General features: G+C 39.8%; 1 protein-coding gene across 15 annotated transcripts in view; it reads right to left on the bottom strand.

Annotated features, from left to right (window-relative positions):
• MTERF1 (mitochondrial transcription termination factor 1) overlaps nucleotides 1-27,197 on the bottom strand; it is a 602,843-nt gene that overhangs the window by 130,088 nt on the left and 445,558 nt on the right. The gene's annotated exons all lie outside the window — the stretch shown is intronic.

Genomic DNA, 27,197 nt, shown 5'->3' with positions numbered 1-27,197 from the left:
TGGTTCTATAAATAAAGATGTTTTTAATAATATACAGCTTCATTAGAGTCAAGTTGAATTAATATAGGAGGTATAGGGTGTGTTTGAAGATCTCAGATAAAGCAAGTTACAGTGAAAACTCATTCAATGCTAACTAAAAAAAAAACATATGATCCTCAAAATATACAATATTTATCGGAGGTGGCAATGGATTACTAGGAATTCTTAAAATTGAGTGTAGAGTAGAATCACTTGAGGAGCTTATTAAATATGAGGATTTCTGGGCTCATTTTAAGAGACTCTGATTTTGTTGGCCGGGGCGAGGATGCGGGGCATGGTTCAGAAAGCTCCATTCTGGTGTTTCTGACGCTGGTGGTTTTTGAGGCGTTTTTTTGAAACATTGGGTTAGGTAAAGTTAAGGAAGTGAGTAAAGGAGCAATAGTGCTCAGCCCAGGAAGAGAGATGGCTTAGAGAAGGAACACACTAGCAGACCCAAGTAGAGGCAGTGGGACCTTGGATGGAACCGGTCACTGCAAACATGGAAGTGGCAGTGCCAGTAGGACCCTCTCTCTGGTCCACCAGCCTTTCCCCAGTTTTTGATAGGGACAACTGATGTTTCTCAAGCTTGTATGAAGGGTTTAGCAAACACAGCTTCAAGACAAGCCCCTAGCCCTTCTTCCTATCTACAAACCTCCTTTTATTAAGACAGTGTGGAAACTTCACTGGACTCAGAGCCTGAAAACTATAAGAACTAGCTTTTTAGAACTCTCAGTAGGGAGTCGACCTATCCTGCCTGTCTTTATCCCTAAAGATCTAAATTAAGAACAGCCAGGTGTCAGCCTGGTGTGCCCAACGGGCCCCTCGCCAAGGCCAGGTCTAAAATTCTTTTAAGTTTTTAAAAAAGGATAGGGCTCTAATTCCATAACTAGAGGTTAACTTAGAGGTATCCTTTTAGTTAGAAGACTTTCAGAGTCCAATCAGTTCACTGATCACGAGGTAGGGAAGGAGAAGTGTATAGATTCTCTCTTGCTTACATGCAGAATCTGACAGCAACACAGAGAAGGAAACAGTACAGCAGGTGGAGGATTGATGGGCAGGCAGAGGAGGGACTTCAAAAGGTTCTGGTTCCCCCCAGGCTGGGCCTCTTTGCTTTCAGCAGGGCAGCCATTGGCAGAAGCTGAGCATGGAGGCCTCTCAGGCAACTCAGCTTCCCATCCGTTCTCATTTTGTTTGTTTAGGTTTTTAGTACAACTGACGTCTTAGAAGGCCCTTCCTTTCCAGGGAATTCACTAATCAAGGTAATACTCTATTTGTTTCCATAAACAAAGCCTTATGAAACAGCAATTCATTCATTAACTAAGAAATGTGATCATTTCCACTGTTGTACTCAAGTGCTTCAAAGCACCGTTGTTGTTGTTCACATCAATTAATCTAGGTAACTGGGAAATGTGAGTAACACAGGACTAAAATATACCCCAACTGATTTTTACAAGATTAAAAAAAAAAAAAAAACACCTAAGATATCTAAACTCATGTTGTCTTAAGCATGTTAAGAACTTGCTTCATAGGGAAGAATAATCAGAGTTACAGAGGAGAGGACGGTCACTTCATTTTAGAATGAAGTAATTTTTATTCCATAGAACTTACTGGAGCTTGGAAAGTTTCAAATAGCTTCAAATAGCTTCTTCCTTTGTGCTGGGAAGAAATACCTCCTCCAGGAAGGGTGAATGCCACGTTAGCGTCGAGCCAGGGAATATGGAAAACAATTTTTAAATTTTTTTTTATTTATTTACTTCTTTCTTTCTTTCTTTCTTTCTTTCTTTCTTTCTTTCTTTCTTTCTTTCTTTCTTTCTTTCTTTCTTTCTTTATATTTTCTTTTGGCACGTTGGGTTTGTGCCCAGACTTTTCTCTAGTTGTGACAAGCGGGAGCTACTCTTTGTTGCAGTGCACGGGCTTCTCATTGTCGTGGCTTCTCTTGTTGAGGAGCACAGGCTCTAGGCGCGTGGGCTTCAGTAGTTGTGGCGCGTGGGCTCAGTAGTTGTGGCTCGTGGGCTCTAGAGCACAGGCTCAGTAGTTGTGGCACACGGGCTTAGTTGCTCCGCGGCATGTGGGATCTTCCTGGAGCAGGAACTGAACCCGTGTCCCCTACATTGGCAGGCGGATTCTTAACCACTGTGCCACCAGGGAAACCCTTGGAAAATTTTTGATCAACATTTTTATTATTAAAATGTTTTTGTGGTCTAAGTAAAGATGGATATTAAATTTCAAAAATAAATGTTAGATCTAATTAATTACCTAGACATAGTCTTAATACTTAATTTAAGGGACAGCTCATGACTAAGAAGAAAAAAAAGAGTTACTAAACAGCCATCCTTTCCAAATAACAAATTGTATACATTTCAAGGGTACAGAAAACAAATGTTGTTATGAGGTTTTTAAAGAAATTTACAACAGAAAGTGCCTGAATAAATAGAGATGGTTAAAGTGATAATCGATTAAAGACTTTTACAGGAAAATAAAATTGATCTGCCTCCTACACATTCCACCTGCTCCAACTAATTCTTTCAGTCTTTTTCTATTGAGATGTAATTCACATACTATAAAATTTACCCTTTTAAAAAGTATAAAGTTCAGTGGATTTTGATATTTCTCAAAGTTATACAACCTCACAACCACCTAATTGAAGGATATTTTATCACAGCAAAAAGAAGCCCTGACCCATTAACAGATACTTCTCATTCCTCCCTCCCCCCACTCCCTTGGCAGCTACTAATCTACTTTCTGTCAATATAGATTTGCTTATTCCAGATAATTCATATAAATGGAATCATACATGTGGCTTTTGTGTCTGGCTTCTTTCCCTTAGCATAATGATTTCTAGATTCATGCATGTTTTAGCATGTTATCAGTACTTCACTCCTTCTTATGGCTGAACAATATTCCACTGTGTAGATATACCATATTTTGCTTATTTATCCATCAGTTAATGGATCCTTGGGTGACTTCCACTTTGGTCAATTATGAATAATGCTGCTATGAACATTTGTGTACAAGTTCTTGTGTGGACATATGTTTCCAGTTCTCTTGTGTATACTTTTAAGAGTGGTGCTGGGTCATGGTAACTCTACGTTTAATTTTTTGAGGAGCTACTAAACTATTTTCCAAAGTGGCTTCACTGTTTTATATCCCCACCAACAATGGATGAGGGTGTCAATTTCTCCACGTCCTCGCTGAGACTTGTTATTGTCTTTTTTATTATAGCCATTTTAATGAGTGTGAAATAGTATCTCACTGTGGTTTTGATTTGCATTTCAATTTTGCCTCTTTCAATATTTTGAAATTGATTCAATGGTAAAAAAGGAAGGAAGTTCATGATAGTTTTCACACCTCCGAATAAACTGAAAAAGGAAAGTGACTCTAGAACTAGTTCATAGCTTACTTATTTCTTTATATATAACTCTATTAATAAAACGATGCATATAGCTTATCAAAATGTACATTAAAACATAAATGTAGAAAAATATAAAATATTACTCTCCAATAATAGAACTTACTATATTGGGTGAGTAGAAACCTTTAATATGCAATGGGTGTATTATAAGGTTTTGTACACTCACCGGAGGAGGATTAAATTTTTGTCTTTGACCTTCCTAGGAGCCGGAGTAAAGTGATAAACTGTAAAATTCATAATGTTCATACGGTTAAAAACAAGATAGAATCCATTACTGACTACCATAGAGTCATTATCTATTCTCGGCATGAGCCCTCCAATGTCAAGGAGACGCTGAATCCTGATGCAGTCCCTCCCGTTGCTGACCACTCCAGATGGTAGAAGAGCTAACACCTGCCTCTAAGTTCCTTCTGCCCAGCAAGGCCTTATCTACACTCCCTCTTTGTCCTGCCCTCCTTTTCCGCTGAGGAAATTCAAACAGCAGTCTTCAAGGCCAAACTCATATGTGATTTTTTTCTTGGTAGGTCCTTAATACCCCCAGACAGAATTAATTTTCCTTTCTCCGTGCTCCCACGGTACCTTTTAGGCAGCCATCGTATAGACTTCATGGACGTGATTCGTTTCGGTGTCGGTCTTCCCCGGTGGACACTGGTGGGCTTCACAGGAGGGAAGTGTCTTTCTTTTCACATCCCCAGTGCCTGGCACAAAGCAGGTACTCAGCAAAGGGTGGTGTGTCAGGTTGATTTTGTCAGTCACTCCTGACTTCTCACCCTACCATGGATGCACGTTGGTTTGTCACTGTCCCTCTTTAGAAGTGATCCCAGAATGAAAAAAACGTTTTCCAGATTTTAGCCCTTCAGGGTACAGAGTGCCCATCGGCTCTGGAAACCAGGTTTTCCTCGGCTTTCACTTTCTAATCTAAATGTAAGCCTTTATGTGTATCCCTGATAAATGTAGTCTTGTTTCCTGCAGGAAAAGATAACTTCATCTTGCCAGACCAAAACGAAAAATCTCAGTTTTAATTCTGTCATCTGTCACATCTACTCTATCAACCAGTTTGATGTCATCTGTGTATGGGAGGATAATGTGAAATATGTGCATTTGCCTTTTTGATGCAATTGTGTATTTAGTGCCAGACAAAAAAGTATCCAGTGTGTCTAATTATTTATTGGGAAATTTTTATTCTTCTAACTCAAGATTCTAAAAAACTACATTCCTCTCTCCCTCCACCCATCGCCAAAGCTTTAGATAGCTTTGGAAAAATATGTTATCATTTAATATATATGTTATCATTTAATATATATGTCATCATTTAATATATATGTCCTCTGCCTAATATCTCCCTGACCCCTACAGACCCTCTATGTGTCCCAGCTATGCACTCCAATAGCATCCCATACATTCACTAACAGAGAGCTCATCACATCTCACATCATAGTTTGTATCACTGTCTCTACCCCTTACCAGTCTACCATCTCTCTCTATATATATTTTTTTAATTAATTAATTTATTTATTTATGGCTGTGTTGGGTCTTCGTTTCTGTGCGAGGCTTTCTCTAGTTGTGGCAAGTGGGGGCCACTCTTCATCACGGTGCGCGGGCCTCTCACTATTGCGGCCTCTCTTGTTGCGGAGCACAGGCTCCAGACGCGCAGGCTCAGTAATTGTGGCTCACGGGCCTAGTTGCTCCGCGGCATGTGGGATCTTCCCAGACCAGGGCTCGAACCCGTGTCCCCTGCATTGGCAGGCAGATTCTCAACCACTGCGCCACCAGGGAAGCCCAATATTTATATTTTACTCAATATCTCAACTGCTTAGCACACTGCCTGACTAAAATTTTATTTGAGTCAAATCTACTTTAGATCAATTATATAATATTTACAAACACTATATTCTTTTGTGTGGTTCCATCACTGGATCAGTCACTAACAAGAGGGGGTATGCTATCTCAAAATAACAAGAGACATTATTTCAGGGAAGGTAAAGCAATCAGCAGATCAGATTATTTCTCTGATAGCAGCATTTCCGGTTGCCATAAGTTAATCAAATAATGACTTACATTCAGCAAAATTTAAAACCTCCTAAAATATGGAATATAATAATTGATTAATAAACAAAATGTCAATTTGGAATTTAAGCATTTCAAAGTTTATTTGTTGCCCTGAAATGTCTACACAACTGTAGGCTGCAATGCTGAATTTCAAAGTTGGGGCACCTTAGGTACTATTCAAGGGGTTTTAGCTAACTGATGAAAGAAACTTCTGGAACACCAAGGCAAAAAAATGTAAAAAGTGGAAAACTACCCAAACCGAAGTTTTTCGGGTATGGTTTACTTCTTAACATAAAGCAGCCCTAATGAAAAGTAAGCTTTCAGTTAGCAGATGCTAAAGAGACAAAAATACTGTTCTTGACTGCTCTCTTTCCCTTTGGTCAGCTATCAGTTGTCATGAGAAAGAAAATACAGGGGCTTCCCTGGTGGCGCAGTGGTTGAGAGTCTGCCTGCCAATGCAGGGGACACGGGTTCGAGCCCTGGTCTGGGAAGATCCCACATGCCGCGGAGCAATTAGGCCCATGAGCCACAACTACTGAGCCTGCGCGTCTGGAGCCTGTGCTCCGCAACAAGAGAGGCCGCGACAGTGAGAGGCCCGTGCACCGTGATGAAGAGTGGCCCCCACTTGCCACAACTAGAGAAAGCCCTCACACAGAAACGAAGACCCAACACAGCCAAAAATTAAAAAAAAAAAAAAAAAAAAAAAATCTCTATTTCCCAAACCCAATATTTTTAATATCTTGACATCTATATTCATGTTCTGTTAAAAAGTTAATAATATGAAGAATTTATCATAAATTCTCAGTTGCGTTTTCAGAACCGGAACCTCAATTATTAAGGATTCATATGCATGTGGTGCTGAGTCTGTGTTATATGATCCTGTTCTCTATAACTTTACAGTTGAAAAGAGATGTCATTTGACAAGAAAGATATTTCCCCATACTTTCTTCCACCACCATAAAAAAATAATAAAAAGTATGAGAATTAACAAAATGAACAAACGTTACACTAATAAAAAACCACAGGGCTTGGAAAACTGTCAAGAAAAGGTGGGACAGGGAGGGAAACAAATGAGACAAAAGGTAAAGAGAAAGGGGACCAAGGGTTTAAATAGATTAAGAAATACTTGCATGTGGCAAATAAGATCACACTGCATAGCTAGGGCGCCATCGGGATTTTGTTTTAATGAGAACCAAGGGACCTCCTGGAAAACAGCTCCCCTTAGGCTGAGAGTCACATCCTCCAGCTTGGTGGAAAACCAGTGCCAGAGTTTTTGGAGTGGGACGTATAAGTGTACTGCCCTTGGATGGATCCCCATGTAATCCTCCCTAAAGCCTACTGAGAAGGAAACCCGAGGATGAACACTAAGAGCGCTGTTTTCATTTAAAAGCTGTGAAAGACACTAGTATCACGTTTCCCCACTGCATTGACAGAGCATTACCATGAAGGGGGTGCCCTACGCTACTGGAGATGTTCATCGCGACTTCATGTGGCTGAAAGGGTTGGCTCTTTGGCCGCTTGTCAATTTCGTTCACTTAGAGCTCTCATGTTAAAGCATCATCAGTGCAGGTGGAACCGACTGGTTTTGACATTAAATGGAAGTGGCCCAGTGCCAGTGGGGCAGCAGAGGGGTTGTAGGAAAGCTTCAGAGAAGTTCTGTGAATGCTGCGAGATTCAGAAGCACATCTCAGGAAGAGGAAAATGGTGGGCATCTTACAAGAGCAGTGAAGGTCATGGTCTTGAGTACGTGTGAGACACCTTTCATAGCTCTTGAAATTCCTGGGTGAGAGTGAATTTTGAAAACGGACTGAAAGAGTTAACATACGTAAGTCTAGAGTGTGAGTTATGAATAGGTAACAGGTAATTAGTCATCCAAACAGGGATGACTTTGAGAATGAAGGGTATGTTGCTAATTATGCCAAAACAACAGATGTAAAATAAGACCATCCTGGACAAATTGCAATGTAGAGTCACATGTAGTTCCTCCTAGGAACTGTCACTTCCACTCTTTTAATTTTGTAATGTTTGCAGTTTTACCCTAAGCATTTTTTTTTAATCAGAAAAATATATAAAATTATATAACTTACACATCTAAATGAAGTAAGGGGAATGAGGTCTCACAAGAGTGACAGGGCAAAGATAGAAGCATAATATTTACATTGTTATGTTGACCCCAGTGTCCCACTTCCTGATGCCACATTACAGTCTAGAAAATTATGTCTGTAAAATTATTGTCTGTCAATTATTCTTCACCCCCTGGCAACCCCAAAGTGGTCTACCTTGCTTAGAATGGTCACACTGTCCCAGCAGTCATGGTATGCCTCACTTCCGCTATTTGATTTTACTCTCTGCTTTGTCTTCTCTTCGGGATAGTAGTCTTTTAAGGTCCAAAAGGATCTTTTTATGGGGGTCCAGTTTAGAAACACAATGCTTCTGATCATAGCTGGCCCACATCAGTCCTGTCAAGACACTAATGGTAGAAAACTTCTTTAGAGTACCCAGGTGATCAGGATCCTAATTTACTTTGTTCCTAATTCACAAAGTTGACTTCTTTTTTTTTAAACTAGGTTGACGTTTTCTTTCGTGAATTCTAACATGTAGCTAGAAGTTTCCACTGCAAAGTGTACCTGTTTGGTTTAAGCTCTTTTCAAGTGACTTTTATAACTTTTAAAAAGTTCCGGTGTTGGAAATTGAACTCTTCCTCCATCCATAGGGCCTGTACGGATAGAACTATGCAGTCTTCTGCCATTGTCCCAGCCCATTTCCTTGAATAACTGCCTTTATGAGGGAGATGAGATGTGGCGACTTAGCTCCCTACTGCTCCCAGACATGCAAATAAAGCTGGAGTTGATGCTGTATATGAGAGCATGTGGGCTGCCATTCCACTGACTCTGAGTCTGATGTATTCACCTATCATCAGTAATCGGGATTGATATCATCTGCCCAGGGATGCTGTTCTCTTGGTGAGGAGATGGCAAAGTTCTGAGAGAAGGGGCCACAGGGCAGGTAAATTTGATAATGGGGCGTAGAGAGCATCAGAGCATGGGACAGTGTCCAGGAAGGGGTAGTCCCATCCTGCCAGGGGGAGCACGGTCAGTGGACAGCCACTGGGTGGCTACGATTGAGGGGCTGGGGGAGCAGGATGTGAGCAGAACAGGTAGGGGACCCCTATTACCAAAATATCTGTTGTCTACCTGGGAACAAATCATGTTACAAAGATGAGAAGGTCAGCATTATTCTCAGAAGGTTTTCAATGTAAGGATACTGTTCATGGTACTCTCTGGTTAGGTTACATGTATGTTAAGACTCGGGTCAGCTGTAGAAGGTTAAGTTGGGTTGGAATTTATACTATTTGTGCACTTGACAATAATAATTCTTATACTTCACATGTGTATAATGCAATGTATATATTATATATATTATGTATATAATCTATTTGGTCACAGTAACTCTGTGAGGTATGTAGGGCATGTAATATTAACTCTATTTAATACACGAAGAAACTAAGGCACAAAGCATTAAGATGCAAGGAGAGTGGCAGAAGTCCCCGGAGACGGGGCTTCAAAACATGGCTTTCTGACTTCAGATTCAAAGATAATTTTTTTTTTTTTTTTCAAAGATAATTTTTAAACCATACTTGGCTGCCTCTCAACCACAAATTAATTGGTAGCATCTGGCAAGCTGAAAAACAAAATTGTTTTGAGTATTTTTTCTTTTCGCCATTAAATAGAAAAACCTTCTGGGTTCTACCAGCTTGTTCTCTATTAAATATACTAATTGAAGTGTAAAGTAATTTTATTCTCTAAACCAGCAGTTCTAGAGGATATATACAAGGAAGAAAATATTAGGAGTTTTAGTTTTATATTTTTGGATGTGTTTAAATGAACATAATATATCACCACAGTATACCTTAACACATATGTACATAAATATACACACACATATATAGCAATAAATGTGTATAATTTATAAGTAAGTGTATTTACAAATATTGAGACAAATGTTCTTAAAGAAAAAACAACACACAATTGCAGGCTCAAAAAAGCTTGGAAACCATTGTTCCTAAGTGGTAACAACTTTCCCTAAAACGTCCTCACAGTTTTTACCTAAGCACACTCCTTTTGTTTCACCTAATGCTTAGTGCAACGGAGTATGGCAACGGCTGCTGTACCCAGAATAACAGAAGCTGAGTGAGAAGGGCCTGGAGGGATCAATTCTCCTAACTCCTTGATTTGACAGAGGAAGAAACTGAGGCTTACGGGGGGTTAAGGGATTTGCCCAAGCTGACAAGTTAAGGTTGAGCCCAACAATATGGGAAACGGATGGAAAATCCAGTTAATGTTTAGCTAGCCATGGTAATGTATCATGGGGCTGGCTTGCAGAAATTAAATCCGTTAATAATCCCCAAGCCTTATTTTAGCCAGAAGTTTTAAATGCCTCACCTATCAAACCTTTTGCTAAAGATGATAATGTAAGGGCTTTGTTTCTCTGGGTGCCCAAAAATGTCACACATATACTGCTCTCTGGGTATCTGGTTATATACAAATACAAACTTGGGGAATACATATAGATATTTAATTACATACATCAATTGGTAAAAACAATTGTATTGAGACAAATATACTCCCCATCCTGACTGTAGTGAAAACGGAACCAAATTATAATATTCCCCAACAGGCAAATAACTACTCAAAATCCACTGAATTTTGAAATATTTTGTCTGCCATCATCTCCTTGGAATTTAAGACCAGACCAATGCTGGACTATTATCAGATGCTAAATTCCAGGGTGTATTTGGTTCTATTTCTAGACTCTTAATTCTCTTCCGTTGATCTGGCCATGTATTTAATTACCAGTGCACAAGGGTTTTATTTACTGTAATATTATGGCAGATAAGACTAGTATTAATTTTTTAATTTAAAAAAATGTCCAGGCTATTGTTGAATGACTTCTCCCCCTCCCGTGAACTTTAGAATCACTTTTCCTATTCAAAAGCAAAACACAACAACACACTCCAAAAACACCAGCACCAACAAAAACCCCATCTTTATTCAGAAACTTGTGAAATTTAGAGATTGGTTTAGGGAGAACTGACTTATGCTGTTGAATCATTTTTTCCCCCTAAATAGGCTACTTAAATTCGTTTCAATTAGGATATATCTTTTCATTTATTCAGTCATGTTATGCCCCCTTGACAAATGGGTTTTTTAAATTCTATTATATTTCCTAGCTGATTGCACATTGTATGTAAGAAAGCTGTGAACATTTTTACAAACCTTGTAACCTGACATTTTACTGAATTTTCTTGTTTTATATATAGTAGTTTTTAGTTGATCCTCTTGGAGTTTTCTACATAGACATCCATCTCATTTGTGAATAATGACTATTTTGCCTCCTCCTTTCCAATTTTTATGCTTCTTATTTTGTTCTCTTGTGTAACTGTATCAACTACTACTCCTAAAGCAATTATATAACTATACCTTGATTATCAATCATTTAGAATTTCTCCCATTATAATAATGCTGAGGTGAACATTTGCAGAGAGTTTGAGTAGTTTGGGTCATTTCCCTAAGATAGATTCCTACAAGTATAATTTGTTGGGTCAAAAGACACAAAAATTTTAAAGACTTTTAATACACTTTGTCATGTTACTTTCCCCAAAGGGTCTATCAGTGACTCTAAACACCCTTTCTCCTCTGTTCACAATCCCGAGGCTCCCGGCACAGATGCCCCCTTCCCAGCCCTTCCTCTATGTGCCTTCCCTCTGCCACCCACTGAGGAGATACCCAGGAAATTCCAAATCAAGCCCCTCCCCCAAATCAAATAAAAGCAAAACACAAGAACATAAAACTGCTACCCCAGTAACCCCAAAATCAATTTGGAGATGTAATTCAAATGATTTGGAGATTATTTGCTCACTCCTCCTGCAAATCATCCTACATGCCTCCTTTCCCTCATCCCTCACATTCTAAAGCCACTGAGTCCAGTGGCCTTAACTTCTCTCCTACCCATTCTTTATTCTCCATGCACACTGTTACTGCTCTAGTTCAGGAGCTCGTCCTCTCTCGTCTGGACCACTGTAATCCCATCTAACTGATCTTACAACCTCTGTGCAATCCTTTCTCCACCCCTATGCAGAACACTTCAGTGGCAGGAGACACCTCAGGATGGCCACCATCTATCTGTCTGTCCAGTTTCTCATTTTAACCTCTATCTTACTACTACCTGCTAGCCAGACCAGACTATTTGCAGTTCCCTGACCATGTACAGCTCCAAGCCTCTGTTCCTGCCTGTGCCGTTCCAACCACAGGAATGCCCTACTCAGCACCCGACACCCCCAGCCCCATTCACCCAGGAAAATCCTTTTTCTGTTTAAGATCCAAATCAAGGGGCTCCTCTCTGGTGAAACATTTCCCATTCCACCCCTCGACCCCCCACCCTAGAACTATTATAGGAAGGACTGTCCATTGGATAGAGTATGGCAATATTTCCTGAGGTTCCTTTTATGCCCAGTTTCCAGGGTTCTTATATAAGTGGAATAAATCTGTAGGGACTGGCGTTCCCCCTCTTTTTGGTGAATTACATTTGTTTAACATGACTTCAAAGTTAATCGATACAAATCTATTCCTGCCATCAGTATAAACACAAGAATCGGCATTGCAGAAGGGGCCTCCATCGTGAGCTAGGGGAGGGAGGCTTAAAAGGTAAGAGCTGGCTCTGCCCCTCTCCATTTTCTTGTGCTTCGGGGCACTTGCCTTGCTGACGGTTAATGATCACCTTAGGCCCTGAAGCACAATGATGAGAGACCCCCAGTGACTGTTGCAACTTCAGACAAAGCTTTTGGTTTTTCCCTTTTTTTGGTGGAAGAGACATTAAGAAATCCTGTGAAAGGAAGGTAAAATCTTAGAGCTGGAAAGGGGGTGGGGGTCAGCGTGACATCTAATTCAGCTCTTTGCTTCCAAGAAAGACCCGAGGAATTAACCAGTACCTCCCATTTTTAAAGGTCTGTGGAATGAAAAATCCTTTGTTCATCCAAGCCAGCACTTGTCAGCCCTCATTGGCAAGCAATTCCTGGGTCTCACTTCCTATCCTTGCCTGCCGCCCACCTCCTTATCTCCTCTAACTCCATTTCCTGCCTCTAGGGTGACTGGTTTCATATCTCTAGTTTACTAGGACTGCTAGGAAGCAAGAGTGTTGCCTGAATATGCCAATTACATGTTTCGAGCTTGTGCCAGAGCCTCCCTCTGATTCCTGTTCTCAAAAGTGGGTGCGGGGGGGCACAAGGAAAGCCTCAAGTGTAAACGCAGCTCTCTCTCGCAATTCATTGAGGAAATGGAAGAGGTGCTCCCATCACACAACTGGGGGATGGATTTTGCTTTGCATAGCACAGCTGCCCTTCTGCAAACTGCTCCAAAGCCGGCCACTTTATTCCAAATTCCACTGCAAGTGTCTGTTAATATCTAGTGAGATGTTCAAAGCCAGTTAACCATCTACGAGTTTTGGGGCTGCTCTTTTTTGTGGATTCATTGAGTAACACAGACAAAAAATGCTAACATATGTTTCTGTTGCTAGGCCTTAGTCTTATCACAGTTTGAAACTGTAGAAAATCAATTACGTGCTTTGAATTACTCCCTTCCCTGGCACAGAAGCATTTCTTCGTTCTTTCCGGACAGTGAACACTTTGCAACATCTACCACTAACAGCCTGTTAGGATTCTTTGCTAAATTAATGTAGTACAAATAAACCGAACAGAAGCCTGGTGGAATGCTAAACATCCCCCCTCTCCTCTGTTGTGGCCTCCTTGCAGCTTGGGACCTTTCTGCCTTGCTGCTGCAACATCTGGACGGCATTCGTGTTGTTTCTCAAGGACACAAGTGTGCACCTCCGGTGAATTTCAACTTTCAACATCTCTCTGGCTCTAATCTATATTTAATGTTTCATGACTGGTAGTCAAAGACGCTTCAGCTAAATATCAGGTTGGAATGAAAATGATCCTTGGGAGAACATTTGCTTCCAGCATGCGTCAGCAAAGTGTCTGTGACAGAGGCTTTCCCCAGAGATGTGTTGCCCACTCTCTTGCAGTAATAATAATTACAGCTTATGATTGCTGTGCCCACATAATCAAAGATCGCTTCATCAACTGTGATCCCGAGGGGAAGCTGCCTCTGCTCCTAACTGGATGTCAGTCACAGAGAGCAGCACCCCTAGGGATCCCCAATTTTTCGCTTGCCCTTTTTAGTCCCGTGTTGTTAGCATTGTGTTTCTTCATATTCTTCTCAATGCAAATGATGTGTAAATCATGCCCTCCAGAAGGCACATGTGGTGAGGGGGAGAGGGTGGGGAGGGAGGTGGGGCTGGTGTATTCTTCTCCCCTGGCCCCCCTCCCCAACCTACCACAGGGATTTCTCGCTTGGAACATAATTACATCTGTGCCATATGGGCTCATTTATATTCTATTACAGGTTAAGCTAATACGACTCAGAAATATGCTAAAAATACCTCAAAGTATTCTAGAGCTGTCAAAACACTTGTCACTTTTTGCTCACCCTTTTGATTGCGAGTGTTTTTGTTTTTGTTGGGAGATTCAGAGAGCTAAGAAAGCATGCTGGTGTGCTGGTGTCCAGTCTATAAATATAGTTTAATTTCCTGTATTATTGCAATCTGTGGGCTTGCAAAGAAAAGATCTTTCTTTGTAAACCTAGAATGGCCCCAAGACATGGGCACTGAAGCCCCTACACTTGTAGATTTTAATTTCCCAAGAGGTAGGAAATACAGATTTCAGATGTGTGGTTTTGTCAGCTTTAGAATATTTCTTGTCTTTGTTTGATGTAATTATTCACTGTGATAGAAAAACACCTGCAGCGGGCTGACACCAGAAAAGTGTGATGCTAGAGTGAGAAGAGTCGGTTTGAATGTCAGGCAAATCTTGCCAAGATTTTACATGTGGCATGAAGATGGGAAGTACAATCTGTAATGAGTAATGAGTTCAACAATGATTTACAAGGGCATGTTGGGTTGTTTTCATGCAGTGGTTAAAGTCCATCGACCCATTAATTTCTACCATCAGTTCAGAAAATTGGTGGGTCATGCCTGTGTAGACTCTTAACCTAACGGTTTGATTATGTTTCATCTTTTTAGTATTACAATCTTAACATGTTAGTGGAAATTAATAAAATTCGTCTTGGGAACAGAAGAGCAAGCACAAATATTTTACTTTTCCATGCTTGACAAGCAACATTTCCAAAGCATATATGGTGCTGATCATGCTATTGGCCATCAAATACACAGACCATTCTACTGAGAACTGAATTCACACAAACACATACTTTTCCAATTTTCTAATAACTGTTCTATGTTATCTGGTTGAAGGAGTGGTTAAGACTGCCTGGTTCCAATCTCAAATTCTGCTACTCACTAGCTTGTTATCTTGGCAAATTCCATAATTTTCCCAGTTCCCCCATCTATAAAATGAACATAATATTAGCAGATGCAAACTATTATATGTAGAATGGATAAACAAAACGGTCCTACTGTACAGCACATGGAATTATATTCAATATCCTGTAATAAACATAATGAAAAAGAATATGAAAAAGAATGTATATAAATATGTATATGTATAACTGAATCACTTTGCTGTACAGCAGAAATTAACACAACATTGTAAATCAACTATACCTCAATAAAATACATTTTTAAAAAATGAGCACAAGAGCAGTAGCTCTCTCCATGGGATTTTTAGAAGTATTAAATGAGAAAATATAAGTAAAATACTAGGCACAGTGTCTTGCATTTAGTAAATATTTGTTACTATTATTGTTGTTGATTTTACCTTTAACATAAACAGTTTCTTTATATAGCTACAGGGCTCTTTTAACAAAAAATTATGTTTTTGTCAAAATCATGTTGGTTGCTCAAACTTCCATTTATCTTAGATCATGCAGGCCAGAGATTCTCGGTCCTTTTGGACTACACAGCCAAGTTCTTACTTTAGAATCAACAGAAACTTCATAAACTGGCATGGGAAGAACTAGAAAAAGTCAACATTAATATACTGAAGAAAGTTTCTAGACTTGTATAATTTTGAAATATTTGTACATTTACGATTGTTCAGAATACAAAGTGTCTGAACTCATGCAATTGAAATGTTCCATTTGAATAAGAAGGTATTCCAGTTTATAGTGGGCAGATGGTTGAACCAGTAATTATAACCAAGTTTTTAGTTTTTGCTTCTTTCAATCCTTAATATAGAGCTATTTCAAGATTTCGAAGGGGTGTGTGTGTGTGTGTGTGCATGTGCGCACGCAGAGAATCTATACTGTAGATACATGTGCACAAAAGAACCTAATTTTGGGGTCTTCATTTACGTGTTCCTATCCAGCCTCATGGCCCTGGGTAAGTCATGTGCCTTCCTAGTCTGTAAGATTGGGCTCTAGATTATCCCTCAGGTCTTTTCTCCTTTCAGGCTGCTTATACTACCATAAAAGTGGAATTTTAAAAATTAGAATTATTATAAAAAGGGCTATAAGTTGCCTAGACACCTCAAACTTATACTTTTGAATGAAGGTCTACTATAAGGTCTACTACTATTTTGAATGAAGGTCTACTGTCTATAGGGATAGAGACAAAGACAAAACAAGATACGGCCAATATTTTACAGGAGGAGCAACCTCATCTCCTTCCCAGGCTGCAGGCACCAGGTTTTTGGACAAGGGTGCCAAAGATTTAAAAGGTGCAGGAGCCAGGGAAACAGCAGTGTGATGCTAGAGCCTCATGACTTTTGAAATTTCATGTTTAAAACTAGTATTTTTCAGCTTTCAGAAAATGTTTTCCTCCTCTCAAAATTACCCCCAGAGACTTTTCTGCAGAGAAGATTAGACACACAAATTTTTGATGGTTAAAGTTCAGTCATATTTTCTTTTTAGTTTTCTTCTGTCAACTGCATTGTAAATTGCTTTAAAGTAAAAATAAAAGTTTTCCTCTTTAACCTTACATGTTAAAAATAAAATAAATCTTTAAAATGGTAAATGGGATTTGTTTCTCAGGCTGGGTCAGTGTGAGATTAATGTGTTCCAAAATGTCATATGGTTAGACCCTAAATCTTTTCTTAGAATATCTTCCCTAACCTATTCCTCTATTGTCAACATGAGACTACACAGGGTGTTCAAGATAAGGGCTGGTAGAAATCTATTCTACTGAGAGTCAAAAGGAGGTCTTTTTCTTTTCCCATGTAGTTACCCTTAATAGGTCAGGAAAAAAATTCTCTGGGAAAAGCTGGAAGTAAAGGTGAAACAACATAAGACAACTGCTAGGTTCACAAACACTGATATTTATTTGTTCCTGGTAGGGAAGGAGTGTGTATGTGTTAATTACGTAATTACAGATTTTAAATTAACTGCATTCTCTTTAAAAATCCCCAACCACAAGGGACAAAGACCACCCCCCAACCCCGCATCAGAAGCCTTGTTCTCCCAACTTAGCTTTGAATGGCAGCAGCTCTACAGAAGTGACCTAAGTTATAGCCATTCTGGCTCTCCACGCCAGATCTAGATGCTTAAAGCTTTAGAAATATAGCTATGTGTTCCCATATCCTCTGTAAAAGATATTTGTCCTATCTAGAAGGAAAGATCATTTCAAATGTGAACATCCATTTATAGAACTTTTGGAAGAAAAGCAAATTCCTAGAGTCCCAATTGACTAAAAAAATCTATTGTATGAAAAAAATCCTCTGAAGATAAAAGAAAATTTAAACTTTAACCACAAAATTGTGTCACATTTCACATAACCTATGTAAACTATCATTCAGAAGACAGTGGAAAATCTGGGAGCTATGACTAAATTTTTTTTTTTTGAAAAATACTCAGGAAGTTTAATGCACTGGAATTATAATGTTACTCTCTTTTGTTTATTCTCTTTTTAAAATATGTTTTTTCTTGGCTTTTTTGTAGGAAATTTAGAAAAATCACAAAGGATACAAGGGAAAAACTAAATTTCACATCGAGATAAACCCCATTGACATTTTATCTCCTTCTAGTCTTTTCTCTATGTGTAAAGATATATTTTCAAGTAATTAGATTGTACTGCATATAAAATTATATATCTTAGATTTTCCCCCTTGGCATTCTTTTATCATTTCCTCATATCTTTAAGTATCTTTCCAAAATTTTGTTTTTAATGATTGCATAATATTTCATTGCACAGTTATATCATAACTGTTTACATTAATTTGCCATTTGAGATTTTACCTTCTTGATGATTTCAATACTGCAATGAATGATCCTTCCAATGTCTTGGGTTCTCAGATCCCTGATCCTTTTTCCCTTGTGGTGGTGCCCTCCCTCCTGCAGTCACCCACTCCCATGGGCAGACCCTGCAAGGCCATGTCATTCCCACTCTCTCAATATCATATATCCCATCCTGACCAACATCTCTTGACTTTTTGGATCTCCCCCTTTAGTATTCTGACTGTAATTCTTTGACCCCCCACCCCCCACCGGGACCTCCAATTCTAACACCTTTTCACTATCTCTTACTCCTTTCATGTCCAGGCTCCTCTTTACCCAGCTGAATTCCATCCACAACAATCACTCTCATTGTGCACACCTTCAAATTCCTTGCCCCTCTCCTGTTCTGTCATGTTTGTTTGGTGAAACCATAATGCTGCTTAAATCCAATTCTTTGCCTGTGCTGTACAGGGACCTGGGTAACTTATCATGGCTGGAGAAGAACATAACTGTGCTGATTGGTCTCACTTCAAATTCAGAAGCACAAACTCGGTGAACCCTTAGTGCTCACAGTAACCATTCTATACCTCTCTAGTCCATTTGCTCACTATTCACCACCTATGTGACATCATCTCTCTCCTCAAACCTCCCATGTCTTTTCCCCCCATCTTTATCATCTTAGCTGATGATATTGCATCCTACTTTACTGAGAAAACTGAAGAGATTAGAAAATAACTTCCACCAACTCTTACAATCACATCTCCACCCTCACATCTGCCCCCTCATACATTACTGTCCCACCTGCTATCAAAGATGAGGTATCCATGCTCCTAACTAAAGCCAGCCCCTCCATCTGTGCACTAGAGCCCATCCTTTCTCACTTGCTTTAGCAGTTGTTCTTTCTTCTCCTATATTATCAGGATGTTGATTCTCTACTGGATCATTTCCAGTAGCATACAAACATGCTGTTCTTCTGCCACCTTCATTTTATAAGCTATCATCTCATTTCTTTGGGTACTTGCAGCAAAATTTGTTAAAAGGGATGTCTTGACTTGCCATTTCTGATTCTTCTCCTTCCATTCTCTCCTGAATCCTCTCTCATCAAATTTTTGCCTCCTTCCACTACTTCACTGAAACTGCTCTTGTCAAGATCATGAATGACCTCCCTGTTGCTAAATCCAATGGTCAGTTCTCACTTCTCACTTTTTTCAACCTTTCTTCGTTTGGCTTCTGGGATACCACACTCTCTTGGATTTCCTCCTACCTTACTAGTTGTTTCTTCTCAGTCTTACTTACTAGTTTTTCCTTTCCTGATCTCTTAATACTGAGATTCCTGGTGTCTCAGTTCTTGGTCCTCTTTTCTTCTCCACCTACACTTACTTCCTTGGTAATCTTATCTAAACTCTTGACTTTAAATACCACTTAAATGTCTAGGACTCCTAAATCCATCTCTTCATCCCAGACCTCTCCCCTGATCTCCAGGCTCACATATAGTTACCCAACATATTGTCATTTTGTTGTCTCAAACTGAACATGCCCAAAACTGAACTCTTGACATGGCCCCTGCCCTTGCATCCTCTGCAGCTGTTCGCATCTCACTTAATGGCAACGCAGTCTTCCTGGGGCTCAGACACAACTTTGGCAGCATCCTTGACTTTTTTCTCACACCCTGTATCCAATTCATCAGAAAATTTCTTCCTCTAACTTTGTCATACATCCAGAACTTGACCATTTCTCAGTTCCACCTCTGCCACCACCTTGTTTTGCACCACCATTACCAGCTTCTTAACCTATTTCCCTGTTTCCATCCTCAGACCTTCCACCTTCTATTCTCAGCACAACAGCCAGATTTATATCCAAATCTGATCAGATTACGTCTCTGCTCAGAATCTCCTAAGACTTCCCCAGTTCAGTCAGAGTGGAAGCCAGAGTCCTTACAATGGTCTTCTGGGCGCTATGTGTTTTGACCCTAGTTCCCTAGCTAAGCCTTCTTTTTCTCCTTCTCTCCCCTAAATTCACTCCCCTCCAGCCACACTGGTCTCCTTGCTGTTCCTCAAACATGCCCGGCAAACTCCCACCTCAGGGCCTTTGCCGTGGCTGTGACTTTTGCCTGAAAAACCTTTCTAATCTTTATGCACATGTTACCTTCTCAATAAAGACTGCCCCCCTCCAGCACCCTAATTTTATACTGCACCTTCAACACCTCCTGTTCTCCTGATCCTCCTTACCATGTTTTCTCATTTTTTCCCCCCATATCATGTATGGGAAAGTTTCCTGTATCACATGGGAAGCTTCTTAACAGGCTATGTAATTTATTTATTTATTATTGTGTTTATTCTCAGCAGTCCCATCTGAAATGTAAGTTCTCACGGTGTCAAGGGCTTCATTTTGTTCACTGAGATATGCTAAGTGCTGAGAAAAATGTCTGGCACATAATAAGTGTTTGATAAATATTTGTTCAAAAACTTTAATAAATAAGCCTACTCAAATAGAAAAGGCGAACATTTTAAATGTTAATCTTCTTACTTCAGCCCACATTTGTTTTGAAAAACTTGCTCTCTGAGTTCAAGTGTAATTTCTAACTCTGGTGTAGAACACCTTACTTGAAGCTTCACCTTCACATTCTATGGAGAGGATGACTTTCAAAAATGTTTTGATGATGGATGAAATGAGAAAGAATAGCCAGGCACACTGAAAAGTCAAGTGAAGAATTATGACAACCATCTGGATATTTCAGCTACATGAACTCCAGCGGGGAACCCCTGTCATCCAGTGGAATATATAACTCCAGGCAGAAACACTTTAATTTGTGAATTGGAGCATGGAGGGTGGTGGGTTGGAATGGGCATGATGGAGGGTTGGTCATGAAAAGGAAGTGGTAAGTAAAATGGAAGGAAAATAGATGTGTTAGAAAAGGCATCAAGTACCCAACCCTTGTAACTGACCACACATACGGTTACATGCTGGCAATGCCTGTGTTTTTCTGACCGACGAGATTGTGATGTGCACTTACTGTACAACATCGAAAGGATGGCATTTCTCTTTTGCTCAGATCTGAGCTATTTTGTTGGTTTTGAACTTACAGTGAGAATCAAACTGTACAAAGTCTGCTTAAACTTCTCCCCCACCCCACGAGCTCATGCTACTACAAATCTGTTGGGAAAACAGATTGAAAAGATTTAAAGAGATCCTTTTCAAGTATGAAGGCATTCGAATCCAGGCAGGGGGACAGGCAGGGTGACCACTAAACAAACATGTGCATTAGTTCAGGGGCACTCAGAAACAGGGCTCAACCCACCTGGAAGGATTTTGCAAAGGAAAGACGGTTCCTGCAGAGGAGGGAAGCAAAACTGCTCATGGAAAACCAGCCACGTGTGGGCACACTGCTCTGCAGCCATTTAAAATCTTTTCCTCCTCATCTGCTGTAATCAGTTTCCTATTAGATTTTTTTTTTCCCAGTTGATTTTCAGTGTTGAGAAAAATTACTTTATCCTTTAGTGGAGAGGGGTGGGGGTGGAAACGGGCAGGAGTGAGGGATAGGGGAACCGAGCAGAGTAGCCATTCTCATTCCTGAACAGTACTATGGTACTTGTTCGGGAAAAATAAAGGAAAAGAAAAGAAATATTTTACCAAGGTCCCAGCAAGGATGCTCAGGCTTCAGAAGGCCGTAGGCAGCCAGGAGAGCAGAGTAGAGGTTTTTTCAGGAAAACAGAGAGAACTGACAGATGAGGAAAGGAAGGTAGAGAATGCTGGGATGTGTGTATGTTGGGGGAACACTGCAATTTTCAATAGAATGGTCTGACAATGGTTTACTGAGAAGGTAGCATTGAGCCAATACCTAAAGGGAGAGAGGTCTTAAGTTGTAGGAAGGAAGAACCTTCCAAGCAGAGGAAACAGCAATGTCTTTGGAATGGAACACACATAGTGGGTTTGAAGAACATCATGTATGTAGTGTGGCTGGAGCTGAGTGACTCTGCTTTATTTCTCCTTATAACACTCATCACCATCTGCCATGCTACATGTTTTCTTATTGATTTGTTTATTGCTCGTACCCCCAGCATCTAGAATAGTGCCAGGCACATAGTAGGCACTGTGGTAGGTGTTGTGCTTTGCCACTCAGATTCCCCTTCAGGAGTGAAGACTAATGGGAGTACTGCCAAAAGACAGCTCTCATGGCAGGTTGCCTATAGCTTAGAAAATTGCACGAGGTCACCTCTTCTTCCCATCCTCAAAGATTGATCAGTGCAGGGGTATAAAGGCCTGGATGCCATGCTCCGCCTTGGGACAACTCTGAAGGGCCACCTAAGTTCCAGACCTTTCCATGGGGTCGGCTGAAGCCTTCCTTGAGACTATATCAGAGCTCCGCTTTACCATCTGCCCAGTTCTGCTTCCTTCCACTCCTTTCCACAGGTGTGGATTTCAGGAACACTCTTTATTTGACGTGCTGTCTGCTAAGCTCTGTCTCATAGTCTGCTTTCTGGGGAACCCCATCTGAGATGGGGTCAGGAGTAGCACTGAGAAAATAGATGCTTAAATGGAATTTTGGAGGCAAACCACCTGCCAACCGACAGGGAATGAGGACTCCAGCACGGATGGTATGTGGTATGTCTCTCACACTAGGTAGCAGTGCAATTGTTAAAACTTTTATTGATGGTAAATCAGGATGGTATACTAGTGAAAAATAAATGCATTAGTTGGTACATTGTATGGGCATTTGAGAAGTATGGGAGCAATCATATCTATAAGGACTTTGGAATTGAGTGGTAATTATTGTTAAGCTCAATTAACACTCAGTAAAAGATTTTTTTTTTAAATGCTGAGGGCAATTATTTAGCAATTAAAAGCCAAGTTTGAAAGCCAAGGAGGGACTTCCCTGGTGGCACAATGGTTAAGAATCCGCCTGCCAATGGAGGGGACACGGGTTCAAGCCTGTCCCAGGAAGATCCCACATGCCGCGGAGCAGCTAAGCCCGTGCGCCACAACTACTAAGCCTGTGCTCTGGAGCCCACAAGCCACAACTACTGAGCCCACGTGCCTAGAGCCCGTGCTCCACAACAAGAGAAGCCATCGTGATGAGAAGCCCACGCACCTCAACGAAGAGTAGCCCCCGCTCGCCACAACTACAGAAAGCCTGCACACAGCAACATAGACCCAATGCAGCCAAAAATAAATAAATTAATTAAAAAAAAAAAAAGAAAGAAAGCCAAGGGGCCTCCTTGGTAGCATATAAAGAATCTCCCATTTCTTGCAGTGGAACAGTATAAAAAGCTGAGCAACAGGATTAAGACTTAATTGTAAAAGCAGACAAGCTCCAATGAATATAAACTCCCAACCAAGCGTGGTCTTCTATCCCAAGGTCAGGACTTTCATTGTTAGAGAATGGACCCTGACACATGGGATGGGACTTCTAGGTTAATGCACCTGAAATCTTAATCCTTAGCTTCAGTGTGTTCTGGTAAAGGTCTAACAATTGGCTCTCCAATATATTTCTTGGACACACTTTTAAGCTTATTGCTTGTCATTATTATTTTCTCCATCACTTTCTCTGTCTGGACAATCAAGAAAACAATAAATTAAGCCCTGATTCTCTCATTTCTATGGGATAAATACTCCCACCATGGCCACTTTCAGTGTGACATCACTGAACATGGAGTTGAGAAAAGCTGTTCATTAGCATCCCATTACATATATTTCTGCCATACAGATACAATAGATGTAAATAACCTCAAGGGCATAAATAACAGTAAAATACAGTAAAATCACTAGGAAACGATGAGTTTTGAGTATTTATCACCTTTGTTTTATGTTTAATTTAACTGTAAGTTTTTATAAACTTGTTAATAATAGTGGGTGTTTTTACAACTGGTTCACAAAATTCCTGAAAATTGACCAGTCGGCTCTTGAGAGCAGGATCAAACTGCTATAGAATTTTAACTCGACTGAATTGCATCAAAGGATCTGGTATTAAATCAAGTCTTCAAAACTTACTAGGATCTAACACATTAAGACTATACATTTTCTTTATATAGTTAATGAATCCATGAATGAGAATGGTAGATTAGAAATTGACTAATCCCGTAGGCTACCATTTTGCCAACTTTAGTTGGGAAATAACTGAGTTTTAAACTGTACATACATTTTTAAGAATCTGTCATCTTTTTACATATGCAAGAATCAATTCAATTCCTTAAACAAAAGAACACAACAATTATTCTCTTTTCACCTAAACTTTGCCAACAGCAATGACTTCTCAGCAACAGAATCCCTGCAGTTGGTTAGGGATTATTTTACAATGTGACAAAAAGATTGCAATATAAAATTTGTTCCAATTAACATTCTTAAAATGTTTGCCTGCTAGAGAAAGGACTTTTCTTTAAAGTACTATGAATTTTCTTTTAACATGTTTTAGTTTAAACCTCCTGGTTCAGCTTAATGGAGCTGGCCCTAAATAAAGTGGGATGGAGCCAGGAAATCTGGTATAACACAGAAACTAGTGTGACCATACCCTTAGGTTGTAAAAATAAATCTTCAACAATGAAAACTCTGAGGTTATTTATTACTGTCCTATGTTTTATTTGAACATTTCTTCACTGATCTATAGAATTGTGTAATCAATCATTCATTCATTACTTTAATGAATACTTGTAGAATGCTCACTTTGTGCAAGGTACTATTATTATCCAGAGTCAACCTAAATAAAGAGGTAAACGGAGGCAAGCTCGAATAACCAGAAATCAAATTTATTTGGCAATAGCAGAGGAATTGCAATTCAGGAAATGCCAACTACAACAAGCTGCAGGTGAGTCTGTGGAAGGTTTGGGGTGGCCTCTATCTGTGAGCGAGGAGTGCAAAGAGGGTGCGTCCAGACAGAGTCCAAGTGGTAAGTTCATTCGCTTGAGGATGGGGAGAGATGCTCGGCGGATGTTCCTTGGTCAGAAGAGAAGTTCTGGTTTTCTGTCAGTCAGGCATTCACAAGAAGTCAGTCTCTCAATTCCTAAGTTTCATTTTCCTGAGGGCACATGCGTGAAATTCTTCTTTTTATATTCTCTGGTTCCATCTTAGATTGAAATTCTTTCACGCTAGAAATATAGTGTCTACTTTGTGGCTTTCCAAAGCAGATCTTTCAGCTCTCACAAACAGGGTAAAAACTACTGAGCTGTAGCCCATTTTCCACTTTGTAAGGAAGATGAACACCTCCTGAATGAAGCTCTTCTAGCAGCCTGTGGTCCTATCGGAGCTGGACGAGAAGGAGGCTTGACATCAACCTCACCAGTGGGGTAAGTTCGCATTTCCAAAGAATTTCTTTACCATCCTGCTATCCTCTTCTTCCCAGCACCGGGGAGTTTTCAAGAAGGTGCTCTGAATAGCAAGTTTAGGGAAAGAAAGTGAAGGAGGGAAGGTTCTGCTGGGGCTGTTTTTCCTGGGTGAAGAGGGGATGTTGGCTAGCCCGAGTGTGAAGTGAAAAATTATGAAAGACAAGAGTAAACAAGATGGGATAGTGAGACAGCTTCCCTATTTTTTCAGAGGTAACATTTCATGCTACAGTTTTATTCTATTTAAATATTTTAAATTGAGGTACAATAATTGACATATAACATTGTATTCATTTCAGGTACACAATGTTATGACTCGATACTTGCATGGACTACAAAATGATCACCACAATAAGTCTAGTTAGCGTCAGTTACCTTACACAGTTAAAAAAAAAACTTCTTGTGATGAGAACTTTTAAGATTTACACTCTTGGCAACTTTCAAATATGCAACAGAGTATTATTAACTACAGTCATCATGCTGTATGTTACATAGCCATGACTTATTTATTTTATAACTGGAATTTTGTAGCTTTTGACCCCTTTCACCCATTTTACTCCCCCACCCCCAAGTCCACTACCACCGCCGGCCTCCGGCAACCACCAGTCTGTTTTCTGTGTCTATGAGTTCAGTTTTTGAGTTTTTTTTTAGATTCCACATATAAGTGAGACCATATGGTATTTGTCTTTCTCTGCCTGACTTATTTCACTTAGCATAATGCCCTCAAGGTCCATCCATGTTGGCACAAATGGAAAGATTTCATTCTTTTTTATGGCTGAATAACATTCCATTGTGTATATGTGTGTATATATAGTGTGTGTATATATACATATTTTTTTTCTTTATCCATTAATTTGTCAGTGAACGCTTAGTTTGTTTCCATATCTTAGCTATTGTAAATAATTCTGCAATGAACATGAGGGCACATATATCTTTTTGAATTAGTGTTTTTCTTTTCTTTGGATAAATACCCAGAAGTAGTAGAATTTCTGGATCATATGGTAGTCCTATTTTTAATTTTTTGAGGTATCGCCATACTGTTTTCCATAGTGACTGCACTAATTTACATCCTCCCCAACAGTGCACAAGGGTTCCCTTTTCTCCATATCCTTGACAGCACATGTTATTTCTTGTCTTTTTGATAATAGCTGTTCTAACAGGTGTTAGGTGATATCTCATTGTGGTTTTGATTTGCATTTCCCTGATGAGTAGTGATGTAGAGCATCTTTTCATGGCCAGCTGTATGTCTTTGGAAAAATGTCTATTCAGATCTTTTGCCCATTTTTCAGTCTGATTGTTTTCTTGCTATTGAGTTGTATGAATTCTTCATATATTTTGGACTTTTAAATATATATATTAAATTTACAAAATGTCAAACATCGTCTTTTTCTAGTGTTTACAAAATCTACTACAAATCTAAAAATACTAATGAATACAATGAGTCTTGCGCTGAGTCATTGACTTTCTCCAGTATTATGAGTGATTAAAACCTGATTTTATTAAACTAAGCAAGAAGTAAAAGGAAAGAAATGTTAAGAGCTAGTATTTCCTATTGCCAACATCACACCCAGTTAAGACCCTTTGCAGTGGCTATTCCCTCTGCCTGTAGTACTCTTGCCCCAGATCATCTTTGCACAATTAGCTCCATTTAGGTCGCAGTTCAAAGGGTGCTTTTCAGAGAGGCCTTCCCTGACAACCTGATAGAAAGTAGCTTCCTGCTACTTCATAGCGCCCTTCTTTAATTTATTTGTAGCAATTAGGTTTTTCCAGAATGGATTTGTTCATTTTATTTGTTTGCTGGCTGATTTTTGTGTCTTTTCTCTCAACCAACTGGAAAGAAGGCAGAGCCCTTGTCTACTTTGCTCACTGCTACTTCCTTCGTGCTTGTCTGGCACATAATAAGAGCTCTGCGATTAGTTTTTGAACAAATATATAAGTGAACGGGCATATTTAATTGCTTTGGGTTTCTGTGGTATATTATTCATTGGGAGTCTCACGATGGATTCTAACACTTAGATGATATACGCTTGGCTTCTGTACTTAACATTTTGAAAGCTGAGCCAGCTACTTACTGATTGTCATTGTCCATTTAAAAATATTAAGGAGGGGCTTCCCTGGTGGCGCGGTGGTTGAGAATCTGCCTGCCAATGCAGGGGACACGGGTTCGAGCCCTGGTCTGGG

The sequence above is a fragment of the Balaenoptera physalus genome (genome assembly GCF_965194825.1).
Source record: "Balaenoptera physalus genome assembly, chromosome: 8".
Classification (NCBI taxonomy): domain Eukaryota; kingdom Metazoa; phylum Chordata; class Mammalia; order Artiodactyla; family Balaenopteridae; genus Balaenoptera; species Balaenoptera physalus.
Note: the sequence above shows the minus strand (reverse complement) of the source record. Positions and strands in the feature narration are given on the sequence as shown.